The sequence below is a fragment of the Bos grunniens genome, chromosome 29 (assembly GCF_055505025.1).
Source record: "Bos grunniens cultivar Pamir isolate PY7600 chromosome 29, Bosgru_T2T1.0, whole genome shotgun sequence".
Taxonomy (NCBI): Eukaryota; Metazoa; Chordata; class Mammalia; order Artiodactyla; family Bovidae; genus Bos; species Bos grunniens.
The window spans coordinates 14647924-14662300 of NC_141193.1; the positions used below are offsets into that span (position 1 = coordinate 14647924).

A 14377-nucleotide genomic window follows, 5' to 3' on the forward strand; every position below is an offset into this window, starting at 1 on the left:
GATGCTTTTGAACTGTGGTGTTGGAGAAGACTCTTGAGTGTCCCTTGGACTGCAAGGAGATCCAACCAGTCCATCCTAAAAGAAATCAGTTCTGATTATTCATTGGAAGGACTGATGTTGAAGCTGAAACTCCAATACTTTGGCCACCTGGTGCAAAGAACTGACTCCTTGGAAAAGACCCTGATGCTGGGAAAGATTGAAGGCAGAAGGAGAAGGGGATGACAGAGGATGAGACGGTTGGATGGCATCACTGACGCAATGGACATGAGTTTGAGTAAACTCTGGGAGTTGGTGATGGACAGGGATGCCTGGCGTGCTGCAGTCCATGGGGTCTCAAAGAGTCAGAAGCAACTCAGCTACTGAACAACGATGCTCTCAGAGGGCAAACAGGTGAGGAGCTGCTGCCCTGTGTTTCTTTGGCAAGTTGGTTATGAGGGGCATACAAATGAAGGGGCAGAATATTCACTGGGGAAGGAGTCTAGGCACTGTATTCCTTAGAATAAAAATTTTCATCCCAGCTCCATTTTCCTGAGGGGAGGAGGGATTTTTGTCCTTTAGCTTAAATCAGAAGTGTCATCATCACTTCAGAGCATGATTGGTACTTATCTGCAAGGCTAATTTTATTGTAAGAACACAATGAGCAAGGTTACAGTTGGATGCAGGAGATTCCCGCTTTTCCCCACCTTTCTTTGTCTGATTCCAAGTCACTTATCACCTCAAAAGGGTGGTTTCCTGTCTGTCTGGAGGTTCCTGTTTTTCTTTGTCTGCCCGTGGACCCCCGCTGTTTACAAGCGTTGCAAGATTTCCTGCCACCTGGTCCCTGCCCCCATTCTCTGCTCATACCTAGCTATCTGCCTGCTGTAACAACAGGAAGCCATTGTTGTGTGATACCAAGCATTGTAACTCCCGCTACCATGCAGAGTGAAGAGAGGGGGCAGTATATTTGGGAAACCAGGTAGTCGGTATTACAATTCTCTGGACACAAGGTATTGGTTGTTGTTAGATTAGGACGGTGGCCATAGGAATGGCTTCCCTGATAGCTCAGTTGGTAAAGAATCCGCCTGCAATGCAGGATACCTGGGTTCAATCTCTGGGTTGGGAAGACCCCCTGGAGAAGGGAAAGGCTACCCACTCCAGTATTCTGGCCTGGAGGATTCCATGGACTGTATGGTCCATGGGGTTGCAAAGCATTAGACATGACTGAGCAACTCACACAGGAGTGGACAAATTCAGCAGGACATGTTGATGGGTTGGAACTGAGATGTGGCAGAGCACTGAAGCTGATGTGCTCAACTGGACAGATGATGAACTGAGAATACTAGAAAAGGTCCAAGTTTCAGGGTTGGGGAGCAAGATTAATTTTGTTAATATACTTAGAACACTAATGAGGGAGCAAGGGTGCTGTGTGCAGTAATGAGTTCTCTACTGGAATTATCCAAGTTGGACCAGAGATCTCTGAGCTATGTGTTCACTGTTTGTGCTTTGAAGTAAGTTGTGGACTAAATAACCAAGTTCCTATTCAGCCCTAATGGTCGACCACAAGCTAGTGCCATTTCTGCAGAATTTGGTTCCCCAAACAGTTCACGACTAAAATAAAACCCTCTTCGCCTGGAATTTGAATTCCTCAGAATCACCCACACTAGGTTAATAATTAAAGGTTCCTCATACTGTCTACCTGTGTTTGTTTCACCTGTGTGCAGGATTCTAGTTTCACAAAATCCTCCCAGCAGTATTATTTAATCTAGTGTCAAAGAAAGGTGTATATATTCCACCAACCCAAGGACAAGTCTCTACTAGCCCAAGAAGGTGGGAGGCTGCAGAAGCCACAGAAACTGACCCTGCCCAAACCCAAAACAGAGGAGAGGACTCCTACAAAGCTAACCTTTGTATTTTTTCTCACACCCTATCCAAGCATGGCTCAGCTGGTAAAGAATCCACCTGCAATGTGGGAGACCTGGGTTTGATCCCTGAGTTGGGAAGATCCCCTGGAGAAGGGAAAGGCTATCCTCTCCAGTATTCTGACCTGGAGAATTCCATGCACTGTATAGTCCATGGGGTCGCAAAGAATTGGACACGACTGTGCAACTTTCACTTCACTTCATCCAAGCATCTAGCACTGTGCCCTTATGGCCCCACAGCCTTCAGGTAGCCCCACAGTGTGGCCCCACAGATCATCGACTGATCCTCCAGTCCTAGGGTGGGGGTGCAGTGAGAGGATGCTAATTTTCAAACATAAAATCAAAAATAGAAAAGTATAAAAGGGGAGAAGAAATAAGAGAGTAATATATATTTTGTGTTAGGGCTGTCTCCTCAGTCCCCAGGGAAGCAGTAAACGCTTCCCTAGTGGTCCTTTATCGATTGTCCTATTAGATGCTCTAGAAGTCGAGGGGATTTGTTTGACAGCTTTATTCCCACCCGATTCTTCTCCAGGTGCTAAGTTGCACACCTACCCTAACACAAGGCCCACCAGGACTTCAGGCTCCTGCCCTTCCTTCAGACTTGCTCTGTTGCTGCTGTTCCTCTAAGGGTAAGCATTTCGCCTTCTTTTCCTTCTGCTTCAAATCTCAGCAGAAAACTTTCTGGGCCTCACTTGCATCTTCCTGACTTTCCTCATCTCTGAAACGGGAATAATAAACACGACGGTGGGAGTAACAGTAAAACTGACCTATTACAATTGTTGTGAGGATTAAACATTACATATACTTGAAAATCTGCTGGAAACCGCAAAAGACTATAAAGTTAGACGTTGTTTTCTGGCTTTTATTTCTAAAGTATATTTCAGTGGTTGGAATGGGTGGGTACCAGGGTGCTGTTCTCTCAGGGAGATTAATGCCAGGCGTCGCCAAGCGTTTCAGAAGAAAACGCCACTCTGCTTCAAAAGGGACGTCAAGCCCACCTTGCACAAAGGCTTTTGGTGGTCTTTCGGTGCAAGAGCTGGGGGCGTGGGAACACCATGTATGCAGATGCGGGGCGCCTCGGGAGTCGCAAGCCGCACCCTCTCCGCCCCCGCGCAGGCCTCCGCTCGCCCGGGGCGCGCTTCTTCCCACAGCCCCGGGCGCCCTTCCTCCCCGGCCGCCTGGGGACGATAAGGCATGGGGTCTCGGGAGCTCTAATCCTGGGCGCGATTCTGCAGGTGACGGAGAACTCTCGAGGCCCCGGCAGAACTGATCACTTCGGGGCGTCCGGAACACGCCCTCGTCGGAAAGTCAGGTTAGTGGAGGTGGAACCCAAGGAGGCTCCAGGTGTGGAAGGAACAGGCCTAGATGGGAAGCGGCTCTAGGTGCCCTCGTGTTGGGGGAACGAGGTGGATCTCGCCATCCATTTCAGAGCTGGACGTCCCGCCAGGCGGCCCAGGGACTTTCTAGAACAACCCCATGCGCCGAGGCCGCAGGGAGTCGGAAGCCGGCCGGGCGCGGGAGCCGGCGGGGCTCGGCGTCCTCACCTGTCTGGGGCCGCCTCTCCGCAGGCCTCAGTTTCCGTGTGTGAGAAATGGGCTGACTACGAGCTCACCCTCTCACCGAGAGGAAGCGGCTGGGGTGTTCCGGCTCAGCGCCTCTACAGAAACCACTCGAGAAAACAGAGTCTGTTTCGGTTTTAGTTCAAAGAAGAAAAAAAAAAAAAAGCAATAGCTGTGAACCTTGCCCAGAAATGCTTGTCAGGTTGAGCGAGAAGCCGGCTAAGCGAACGAGCATAGGAAGGACGAATTGGCCAGGTGGCGGGTAAAGGTAACTCGGCACTTGTGAAGATGCACCGGCCGTATCAGCCCCGGCTGTCTCAGGAGACTGAGTCGCACACGGTTGAAGTAACAGATACCGAGAGCGGCCTCCTCTGCGCTTGCGCAGTACCCGCGTCTCCCCCCCACCCCGAGCTCGCGCCCCACCCCCGAGCTCGCTCGCGCCCCGCCTACTCGCCCTCCCCTTCCCCAGCCCGGCCGCCCGCGCAGAGCATTGTGGGACACAAACAAAGTGCCCCCAAACAGGCTGGAGTGAGCCGAGCGGCAACGGCGGCGGCGCCGGCCCGCACGCGCGCGGCGGCGGCTCCCTCCCAACCTCCCCCTCCCTCCCCCTCACTCCCCTTCCCCTTCCCCACCCCGCCCCGCCGGGAAAACGCGAGCCGTCGCCGCGCTCCCCAAACCGCTGCCTGCCCTCGGCCAACCGCCCCCAACGGCCGCCCGCGCGTGGCTCGCCGGGCCCCCTCGCTCCTCCCCTCAGGCCCCCGGAGCGCTCCCCTCCCTCTGCCTCGCTCTCTCGCACCTCGCAGGGTTGCCGCCGTTGGGGGCTGCCATGCCCCTGCCGCAGGCTGTCCACGGGCCTAGGCGCGGCGGCCCGAGATAGGGTCCCCTCCGCCTCCCGGGGGAGGAGAGAGGCAGCGGGCCGCGCGCTCCGCCCCCTCCCCCCGGGCCGCCGCCACCTCGCCGCCTCAGCCTGGCGGGGAGGAGGAGGAGGAGCAGCAGGCCTCCGGCCTCCGGCACCGCCGCCCGCAGGTAACCGGGAAGGGAGGGCAAGGCCGGCCCTTCCTCGCCGCCCGTGCCCTCGGGCGGCCCCCCATCTGGGTGCTGGGCGGAAGGGAACGCCGGGTCTCATCACCCCCATCCGCCCCGGGAGACACCCCGCAGGTTCCCCTCAAAGGCGTCTAAGCCTTCAGGGAGGAGATTGGCCCTGCGCCCCGCCGTCTGGGAGATTTTACCCCGATCTCCCAGGGCGCCCCTCGACCGCGCGCGCGTGTGCTCAGCACCCTGACCCCGAGGAGGCGGGGTGCTAGCGTCTCACCTGGTCGAGCCGAGACACACAGCTCCCCCTCTCTCCCCCGCTTCTTTTTCTTTCGTATTGGAAAGAAAGGGGTGGCATTTATTTAAAAAACGAAAACCTTTTTTCTTCCCAACCTGGGGCACAGTCTGCGTCTAGTCGTTTTCTGCTGGCCTAACCAGAAAAGGGTTACCTGCGAGTGAAATGATGAGTACGTTAGAAGGAAACGGCATGCTTGTTAGTGGTTTGAAGCTTAACCAGAATTTAGAATAAAGCCTAATAATGGTGTGCCTTATTGGAACTTAATTGTAGAAATGAAGGCCAAAGCTTACATTTTTTTCGGCATGTAAGTGAATTATAGATTTTGGTCAAGAAGACATTCTAACTTCCACTTATTTTCTTACTGTTTTATTCGGATAGAGGCTAATACCAAAAGCAGACTTCACAATTTGAGAGCTACTAATAGTTTGGATAGGTGGGTTTTTTTTTGTCTGGAGAGTTTCAGTTGGAATTACTGCATTTAAAAAAATACTGTGTATATCTTCATTTATACAGTCAGTTGCTCCCATTACTTCCCTTTGACTGCCAATGGATATTTAATTTTACCTGATGTAGTTTCCTAATCATAGAATGGGGCAATAATGAAGGGAATGTTTTGTTATTATATGTTTTGTTATTGTTATTATTATTGTTAGTCTTATATTTATCAGTGTTTGCATTAATTATGAGAACCTTTTCCATATCTGATCTGATTTGCAGAACAACCTAATGACTTAGATGATATTGAGTTTTACAGGTGAGAGAAACTTAAGTAATGTTAAGTAACTTGCTTTAGGCCACACAACTAGTGATAAAGGTGAGATTTATACCCAGATATGTTTCCAGTGTAGGTGTGTTTTCTACTGTACCTTCAGTACAGGTACACCTTTTTTTTTTTTTAACACTTATTTATGAAAAATAATCAGTCTCTTTGAAATTGAGGAAAAATTTCAATGAATATCCCAGTACCTAAGTTCTGTGATTGACATTTCTGCCATGTTGTTCCCTCCCTTTCTGTGTGTAATCACTTGAAAGTAAATTGCAAACACCATGACACTCCAATATTTCCTCCTGCGGTTATACTGACCCCAGTATCATTATCAACACTTTTCTAAATTAGCAATCCATATGCAAATATCTGGGGTCTCTTTGGGAAATCAACCCCCACCCCACCCCCCAGCTGTATTCAGTTAAGATTCACACATTGTATTTGTTAATTATGCCTTGGATCCTTTTTTTAGAAGACCAGTACCCATCTCCTTTCATTCTGCCAGTGAACCAAACCACTTGCTTTATAAGAATGCTCCCACTTTTGGGACTTGTCCGTTTCCTGATGGTGTCATTTAATGTAATTCTCTGTCCTAATTTTCCTGTTACTGGAAGTTAGGTCTAAAGAAAAGCTAGATTAGTTTAAGGAAAACTTTTATTTGGCAAGAATATTTCATAGATGATGCTATGTACCTATGTACTTTTATGTTACATCATGCTACAGTATTTAGGATACTAAATGCGACCACTTGCTCAAAGTGGTAACTTCCAGATTTACTGTAACGGTTTGGTTTGCCTGTTTGTGATTTGTATATGATCTTGGGGTAATATCTTGACCCCAAGCAAACAACCTGTTTCTGGGTACCTTTTGCTCTGTGATAGCACCCATTGATGACTGTTGCTTCAATCAGTTATTTTATTGGAGATTTTCTGTCAAGATTTCTTTCATTAACTAGGAGTGAACTGAACTTTCTCCTAAAAATGTTAATGTCCTCCCTTTAGTTATCAATATTCAGGGTAAAGAGTTCGGGAGTTAGTCACCCCCACTGCGTGCATTGCATAATGGTGGCAAATCAGATTTTTTTTCTTCTTTTTTGTGGGAATACTATGGACTGATGAGTTTTGATTTTTTTTTTTTTTAATATAACCGTTACAGTCGTTTTTCTTTTTGATGATCAAACTGTCCCAAATTTGGGCAGTAAAACCCTTTCATGTTGGTTCCTGTGTCTTTTTAATGCTCCTGCTCACCATTAGTCTTGGAACACTCTCTGGTGCAGAATATCCCAGGCTCGCCTTGTTACTTTCCTTGTCCCAGATCTGGAATGGGCTTTTCATCCAAGAAGTCTTGACTCTTTTTAGTGAGAAATGTTGTATAGAAACCAGGATCTAACTGTTTGGCATATTCATACTGCTGGAGTGTCACTGGGTCTAGGCCCTTTGAGAAGGGAGAACAAAAAATGGTGTTTTGCTTGTTTGTTTAAGCAAATTCATAGGGATATATCCAATTCAGATTTAACATAGCAGGTTTTTCTTTTCTTTGTCTTTTGTCTTAAAAATCGTAGTTCCTAATAAAATGAACATTCTCGCCGTATCCTACTATATATACTTAAAATCATTTCAATATTTTACCAATATCACTACTAGCAGTAAACTTCTGAGTAAAGTTTTAAGATTTCTTTGCATTTATTCTTGTCGTTAGAATATATTGCATGAAGGCTGTGTAATCAGAGTACTTACTGTGTTCAGAAGTCACTTGAAGTACTTTCTCTGGTTATGCTGCCAATTTGATATGGTTCACTGGTTCCATTTTTTATTTTATGGTTTTCTTTTTTTTTTTCCCCAAAAGAAATAACTTTTTATTGCAGTATAGTTGATTTGAAACTTGTTAGTTTCAGGTATAAAGCAAAGTGATTCACATATATATATTCTTTTCAAATTCTTTTCCTTTATAGGTTATTACAAGATATTGAATATAGTTTTCTGTACCATACAGTGGGTCCTTGTTGTTTATTTTATATCTAGTAGTGTGTATCTGTTAATCCTAAACCCCTAATTTCCTCCCTGCTTTGGTGGCCGTAAGTTTTGTTTTTGTGAGTCTGTTTCTGTTTTGTAAATAAGTTCATTTATATCACTTTTTTAAGATTCCACATATAAGTGATGTATGATATTTGTCTCTCTCTGTCTTACTTCCCTTAGTATGGTAATCTCTAGGTTCGTGGCATTATTTTAGTTTTTTAAGGAACCTCCATACTGTTCTCCATAGTGCCTGCACTAGTTTACCTTCCCGGCAACAGTATAGAAGGATTCCCTTTTTAAATTTTATTTTTGAGTATATAAATTATATGTGCTTAGTCGCTCAGTCATGTCTGACACTTTGTGACCCCATGGACTATAGCCCGCCAGGGGGGCTTGTCCATGGGGATTTTCTAGGCAAGAATACTGGTGTGGGTTGCCATGCCCTCCTCCAGGGGATCTTCCCAACCCAGGGGTTGAACCCAGGTCCCTCAATGCAGGCAGATTCTTTACCATCTGAGCCACTAGGGAAGCCCAAGAATACTGGAATGGGTAGCCTATCCCTTCTCCAGAGGATCTTCCCGACCCAGTTATTAAACAGGGGTCTCCTGCATTGCAGGCAGATTCTTTGCCAGCTGAGTTACCAGGGAAGGCCATATAAACTATATACAAGGTTCAGAAGTCAAATATTTTAAAAGTATTTTTAAAGAGGCCTTACCCGAGTTAGTTTTAAAATGTAGTGTTATTTAACTCTGTCATACCTTTTAATATCTAATAGATTCATATATCTTCACTGTAAGAGGATTAACAGTGGACAGAGTGTGTTACTTAACGTGAAGTGATATTGGAGTACATTTATATTTTGCAGTTACATTCCGATTTCTCTGGCAAAGAGAAAGCACTAGACTAATCTTTAGAGGTGAGCAGAGAAGTAGATTTCAGGCTTATTTTTGCAAGCTTTACTTTGAAAAATCACTTTATTGATGGGTCAGTTCTTCTTTTTTCCTTTTGGCCATGTGGCCTGTGGGATCTTAGTTCCCCAACCAGGTATTGAACCTGGGCCCTGGCAGCAAAAGCCTGGAATCCTAACCACTAGGCCACCAGGGAATTCTGAAAATCATGTCTTCAAAGAGGCAGACAGTTGATACAGTTTTATAAATCCATTTACTTATATGTAACACAACAGAACTGACGTACATATGCTATCTGCAGATATAAAAGGTATTTGGATGTGTGATCAGTGAAGATAGTACTTTTTTTTGATTGGGCAAAATGTGATAGAATCTATAATTATGCCTTCAAATGAAGATTTAAGAAGGAGCAGTCAATGGTTGTCTGAAGTGAGAATACAATTACAGAGTTTATCAGCTGCCTATCACCCAGGAAAAGATGAGTGCACGGTGTGGTTCCCTCTGTACACCACCACTGCTTTTGTTAACAGAGCAAACATTCTTCCTCAGGGAACGGAGTGGGGAAATGAACAATGCTTATGCATTGGGCCCATTTGCCTTTATCCTGTCTTTAATCTTGGTAAAATATACTGCTGAAGATTATTAGGAAACACAAAGTGATGAAAAAGTGCCACAAACAGTAGCATAGGTGTATATTCTCACACATAGCAGCTGGAAACTGTTTTGGTAGACTGAGTGGGCTCATACAGTTATGAGAATTGCCAGCATTTGTTGAGCCTTTCAAAAAGGTATCACCATGCTAAATATTTCATACATCATCTCATTCAGATCCTACTTTAACCCTTTGTTATTGCCACTTGTATCTTTGCAAATAAGTAAAGTGATATCCAGGCGTCAAACTAAAGTCTGTCTTTGGTGTTGCACTTAACACATTACTGCATCTCACAATTAAATGTGTCATAAAATTGGATATATTTTCATTCAGCATGAATCACAAGAAATACATGACTGACATTAGTCCTACCGCAGCACTGAAGATTGCATCTGAAATTTTCCATAATAAAATGTTGGAGGTTTTAAACTTTGAGGAAGTCTTTTTAGCCTTGTAAAGGATAGAATTCTCTTGTTACTGAAAATGGGGAAGCATCAGAGATTATTGTAAAGGGATTTCATATTGAATATATGTGTGTGTATATATATAAATACATATCCCCCCCCCTCACCGTGGTTTCCTGGCATTTTGTAGACTACAAGTGAGCATATCTTTATATATGCTATAATGGGATGTCTTAATGCATGCAACCACCACATTCATGATTGAAACAGTTCTTCTTGTATCTTGACTGATTTCTTGAAATTTATCTCCTATTAAACTGAAAGCCACTTTCGTTTTTTCCTTTGTTCTTTATATCAGAAATACTTCACTCCATAATGAGCTGGAAATCTCTGGATTTTTAGTCATGGCATCTAAAAATAGTGATTGTTTATGTGCCTTTAAAAAGATAAAGATACATTAAATTTATATTACACTCCTGCTTGATGGGCACTTTCTTCACTAACATTATTATTAGTGCCAAAGGTGACTTCAGCCAGCACATTTTTACATAACTGATTCTGGAGTAAATCACTGACTTACATCATTGTGGTCCTTCGCATTGATAATTCTGTCTTGCTGCTGCTGCTAATTTGCTTCAATCGTGTGCGACTCTGTGCGACCCCATAGATGGCAGCCCACCACGCTCCCCTGTCCCTGGGATTCTCCAGGCAAGACTACTGGAGTGGGTTGCCATTTCCTTCTCCCATGCATGTGTGCTAAGTTGCTTCAGTCGTGTCTGACTCTGTGACCCTATGGACAGCAGCCCACCAGGCTCTTCTGTCCACAGGATTCTCTAGGCAGGAATACTGGAGTGGGTTGCCATTTCCTTCTCCAAATTCTATAGAGTGAAAATTGATGAATGAAACTAATGTCTCAGTTTTCTAGGAGAACATCATTTCTGTTTCCATATTGAGTATTCTTCCATTTTACTAATGTATACCTTTAAAAAAACCTTAAAATTACAAATGTTTGATACCCCAGTTTCAATATTCTATACTGTTATCTGTCTATAGGTATTAAATGGTGTATGTAGGTTTTTTTTTTTTTAATGTTGACATGATTTGGTTTTAACAGTTTTTGATGCAGTCAGCTTACAAACAACTTGAGGTTACATATAACCAAGAGTTTGAATCTTTGGAATCAAGATTTTGTGGAACTACTACCCTCTGGCTTCTGAAACAATGTAATTCTTTGTAAAAATGATTTTCCCTTGATTCACATCTTAACCTAAGTATCTGATTATCACCTACTGTTAGCAAGCAAGCTTGTTCAGAACTTTGTTGTTTTTTAGTTGATGAGTCGTGTTCAGAGCCTTTGTAGCTCCTTGGACTATAGCTCCATGGGCTATATAGCACACCAGCCTCTTCTTTCCATGGTGATTTTTCAGGCAAGAATACTGAAGTGGGTTGCCATTTCATTCTCCAGGGTATCTTCTTGGATCAGGGATTGAACCTGTGTCTCCTGCACTGGCAGGTGGATTCATACTACTGAGCTACCAGGTTAGCCCCTATTTGGAACTATCCTCTGTTAAATGTGGCATGTTTAGTTTTGTAGGCTGGATAATTTCATTAGGCTCATGAGTGGGAGGATTATTCCAACTATTTTGGGGAAGGGGCAGAGAGTTCCAAGAACTGGGCCACTGCCCACTTTTTGGGCTTTATAGTCAGCCTTGGAACTATCTTGGGGGCTTCCCAAGTAGCTCAAATGGTAAAGGAACTGACTGCAGTGCCAGAGATCTAGGTTCAGTCCCTGAGTCAGGAAGATCCCCTAGGGAATGGCATGGCAACCCACTCCAGTATTCTTGCCTGGAAAATCCCATGGACAGAGGAGCCTGGCAGACTACAGTCCGTGGGGTCGCAAATAGTTAGACACAGCTAAGCAACTAACACACACAGACACACACACACTTGGAACTATCTTGGCGCCTGTGGATGTTTAATTTAGCGTGCTGATTGTTATAGTGAGTGAGGCTTAGTGTCTAGTGGAAGTAGACTTGTCTGCCACCTTGGACCTACTTGCTTTATGTCATGTCCTCGGGCTATGTTGTTCTTTTAAAGGCTGTGCCCTGCCACCTTCCCTCCTGTTTCACATTTGGAGTGCTTCCTAGGCGGGAAGTGAGCTACTTTAGGGTAAGTCACTCTGGTGTATACAGCTGGCCTCAATTTGGGCTTTCTCTCAAGTCAATTTGTCTTGCATTTGATTGGCGTACCCTGTTGAAGAGAGGAATTGTTAGACTGCCTGATTTGGGAACCGGTTCGTTTGCTTTTCCAGAGCTAGGCTTGCCCATTTGTTTGAAGGCCTCCATTTGGGAGTGGAAGTGGAATTTTAGACCACACCTCTTCTGCTTTTCTGTGTTACCGTAGCTTAGTTGTTGTTTATGTTTTTGTGTATGTCACTTTGGGATAAGCTACATATGGTCCTTTTTTTCTGGGCTGCATTTCGTCTGATTATTTCTTTGTGGGGCAATGTGTTTGTTGTTTGTATGTGTGTTAGTACCTGCGTTGGCCAGTTAAGACATCTTTGGTGAATAACAGGTCTGGGATGTGACAATACCAACTTTCTTATTGCTTAGGTTTCGCCTGTGGTGGTCCATTGGTTAGGATTTTCCCTTTTGAACTATCCTTGGTCATTCGTTCAGCTTTATCTCTGATGGGACATTGGTTGGGATTCTCCCCTTTTCGGTGCTAGGAAACTGTGACACTGAGAGAACAGTTTGAATTGCTGTTTGCTTGTTAATTGGTGACACCAGCCGTGAATAATTAAGTGTAGATGATCAGAGTTTTTACTTCATCTTACAGTCCCCCAGGGTTATTTGCAAAACTTAAGAGATCTGTAGCTGTGCTTTGTAAGTGAAAGAAAATGTATCAATCAATACTCCCTGAGATCTGGAAGGCAAAGGCCCTGTGTCTTTCGCAGTTGCTTTTATCTTGAGGGTATGTGTGTGTATGTGAATGAGTGTCTTGGTACCTGAATCCAAATCTCTTTTTCTCATTTTGCTGAAAGAAGACTTGTGAATGTGAGTGGATGGTATGTATTACTGTATTTGTTTAAACTGGCTTGTTAGTGTAATATCCTCAAGGTTCATCCATATCATAGCATATATCAGAATTTTCTCCCTTTTTAAGGCTAAATAATATTCCATTATATATATATATACCACATTTTGTTTATCCATTTATCTGTTGATAGATATGGGCTATAGTGAATAATGCTCCTGTGAACATTCATGTTACAAGTATATGATCATGTCTCTGCTTCCAGTTCTTTGGCGTATATACCCAGAAGTAGAATTGCTGTATCACATGGTAATTCTGTGTCTAATTTCTTTGAGTAACAGCCATAGTATTTTACATAGTGTCTATACTTACATTCCCACCAACAGTGCACAAGGGCTCTTTATCCACATCCTAGGCAACACTTATCTTCTGTTACTTTGTCTTTTATAGTAGTCATGTTAATGAATGTGAGATGGCCAAGTGAGTGGGGATAGGTCATTGATTTCTAGACCGTCTTCTCTTTGTGTACATTTAAAGCTATAAATTTTACTCTAAGCACTACTTTAGCTGCATTCTACAAATGTTGATAATGTTGTATTTTCATTATTACTCAGTTAGAAATACTTTCCAGGGATTTCCATGTCAAGTCCAGTGGTTAAGACACTGTACTTCCAAGGCAAGGGCCATGGGTTTGGTCCTTGGTTGGGAAATTAAGATCCCACATGCTCTGTGGCAAAAAAAAAAAAAAAAGACAAAACAAAGCTTTCTAATTTCCTTTGTTGATTCCTTCATTACTATGGGTTATTTAGAAGTGTGTTATTTAAAATACCTGGAATTTTCTTGATAGCTCAATGATTTCTAATTTTTTAATTTGTGATTAGAGAACACACTCTGGGTGCGTTCATTCATTGTAAAATTTATTAAGATTTGTTTCATGGTCCAATTGGTGAACATACCTTGTTGCACTTGAAATGTGTACCAATGATTTTGTGTCACTGGTAATACTTTTTGTCATGAAGTATACTTTGTCTCATGTTCAGTTCAGTTCAGTTCACTCGCTCAGTCGTGTCTGACCCTTTTCGACCCCATGAATCGCAGCACGCCAGTCCTCCCTGTCCATCACCAACTCCCGGAGTTCACTGAGACTCACGTCCATCGAGTCAGTGATGCCATCCAGCCATCTCATCCTCTGTCGTCCCCTTCTCCTCCTGCCCCCAATCTCTCCCAGCATCAGAGTCTTTTCCAGTGAGTCAACTCTTCGCATGAGGTGGCCAAAGTACTGGAGTCTCAGCTTTAGCATCATTCCTTCCAAAGAAATCCCAGGGCTGATCTCCTTCACAATAGGGATAGCCAGTTCTTGCCTTCCAGTACTTACAGTTTGCATGGTATATCTTCTAACATACCTCTTTGGTTTTTTATTTAAAGTAGATTTCTTATATAAAGTGCATGTAGTTGGGCTTGCTTTTTCAGTCCTGTGATAGTGAAAGTTGCTCAGGCGTGTCTGAGTCTTTGCGACCCCATGGACTATACAGTCCATGAAATTCTCCAGGCCAGAATACTGGAGTGGGTAGCCTATCCCTTCTCCAGGGGATCTTCCCAACCCAGGAATTGAACCAGGGTCTCCTGCATTGCAGGCAGATTCTTTACCAACTGAGCTGTCAGGGAAGCCTAGTCTCTCTTCTTTTTAGTTGAAATGTCTGTTAGTCCATTAAAATTTAATGTAGCTATATTTTACAGTATTTCGAAAAACAGACACATATTTGTCTGCTCCCGCTGCTCTAGCAAAAGTACCACAACCCGGATGGCTTA

The 14377-nt window shown here is 44.1% G+C and overlaps 1 protein-coding gene across 6 annotated transcripts in view; it reads left to right on the forward strand.

Annotated features, from left to right (window-relative positions):
* Positions 1–3954: 3954 nt before the first annotated feature.
* Positions 3955–14377, forward strand: part of ZBTB44 (zinc finger and BTB domain containing 44) — a 58037-nt gene continuing 47614 nt past the window's right edge. For all 6 annotated transcript variants that reach the window (XM_086383115.1, XM_086383118.1, XM_086383116.1 and 3 more), the window contains exon 1: positions 3955–4483. The gene's annotated coding sequence lies outside the window, so the exon portion shown is untranslated. The remainder of the gene's footprint in view (positions 4484–14377) is intronic.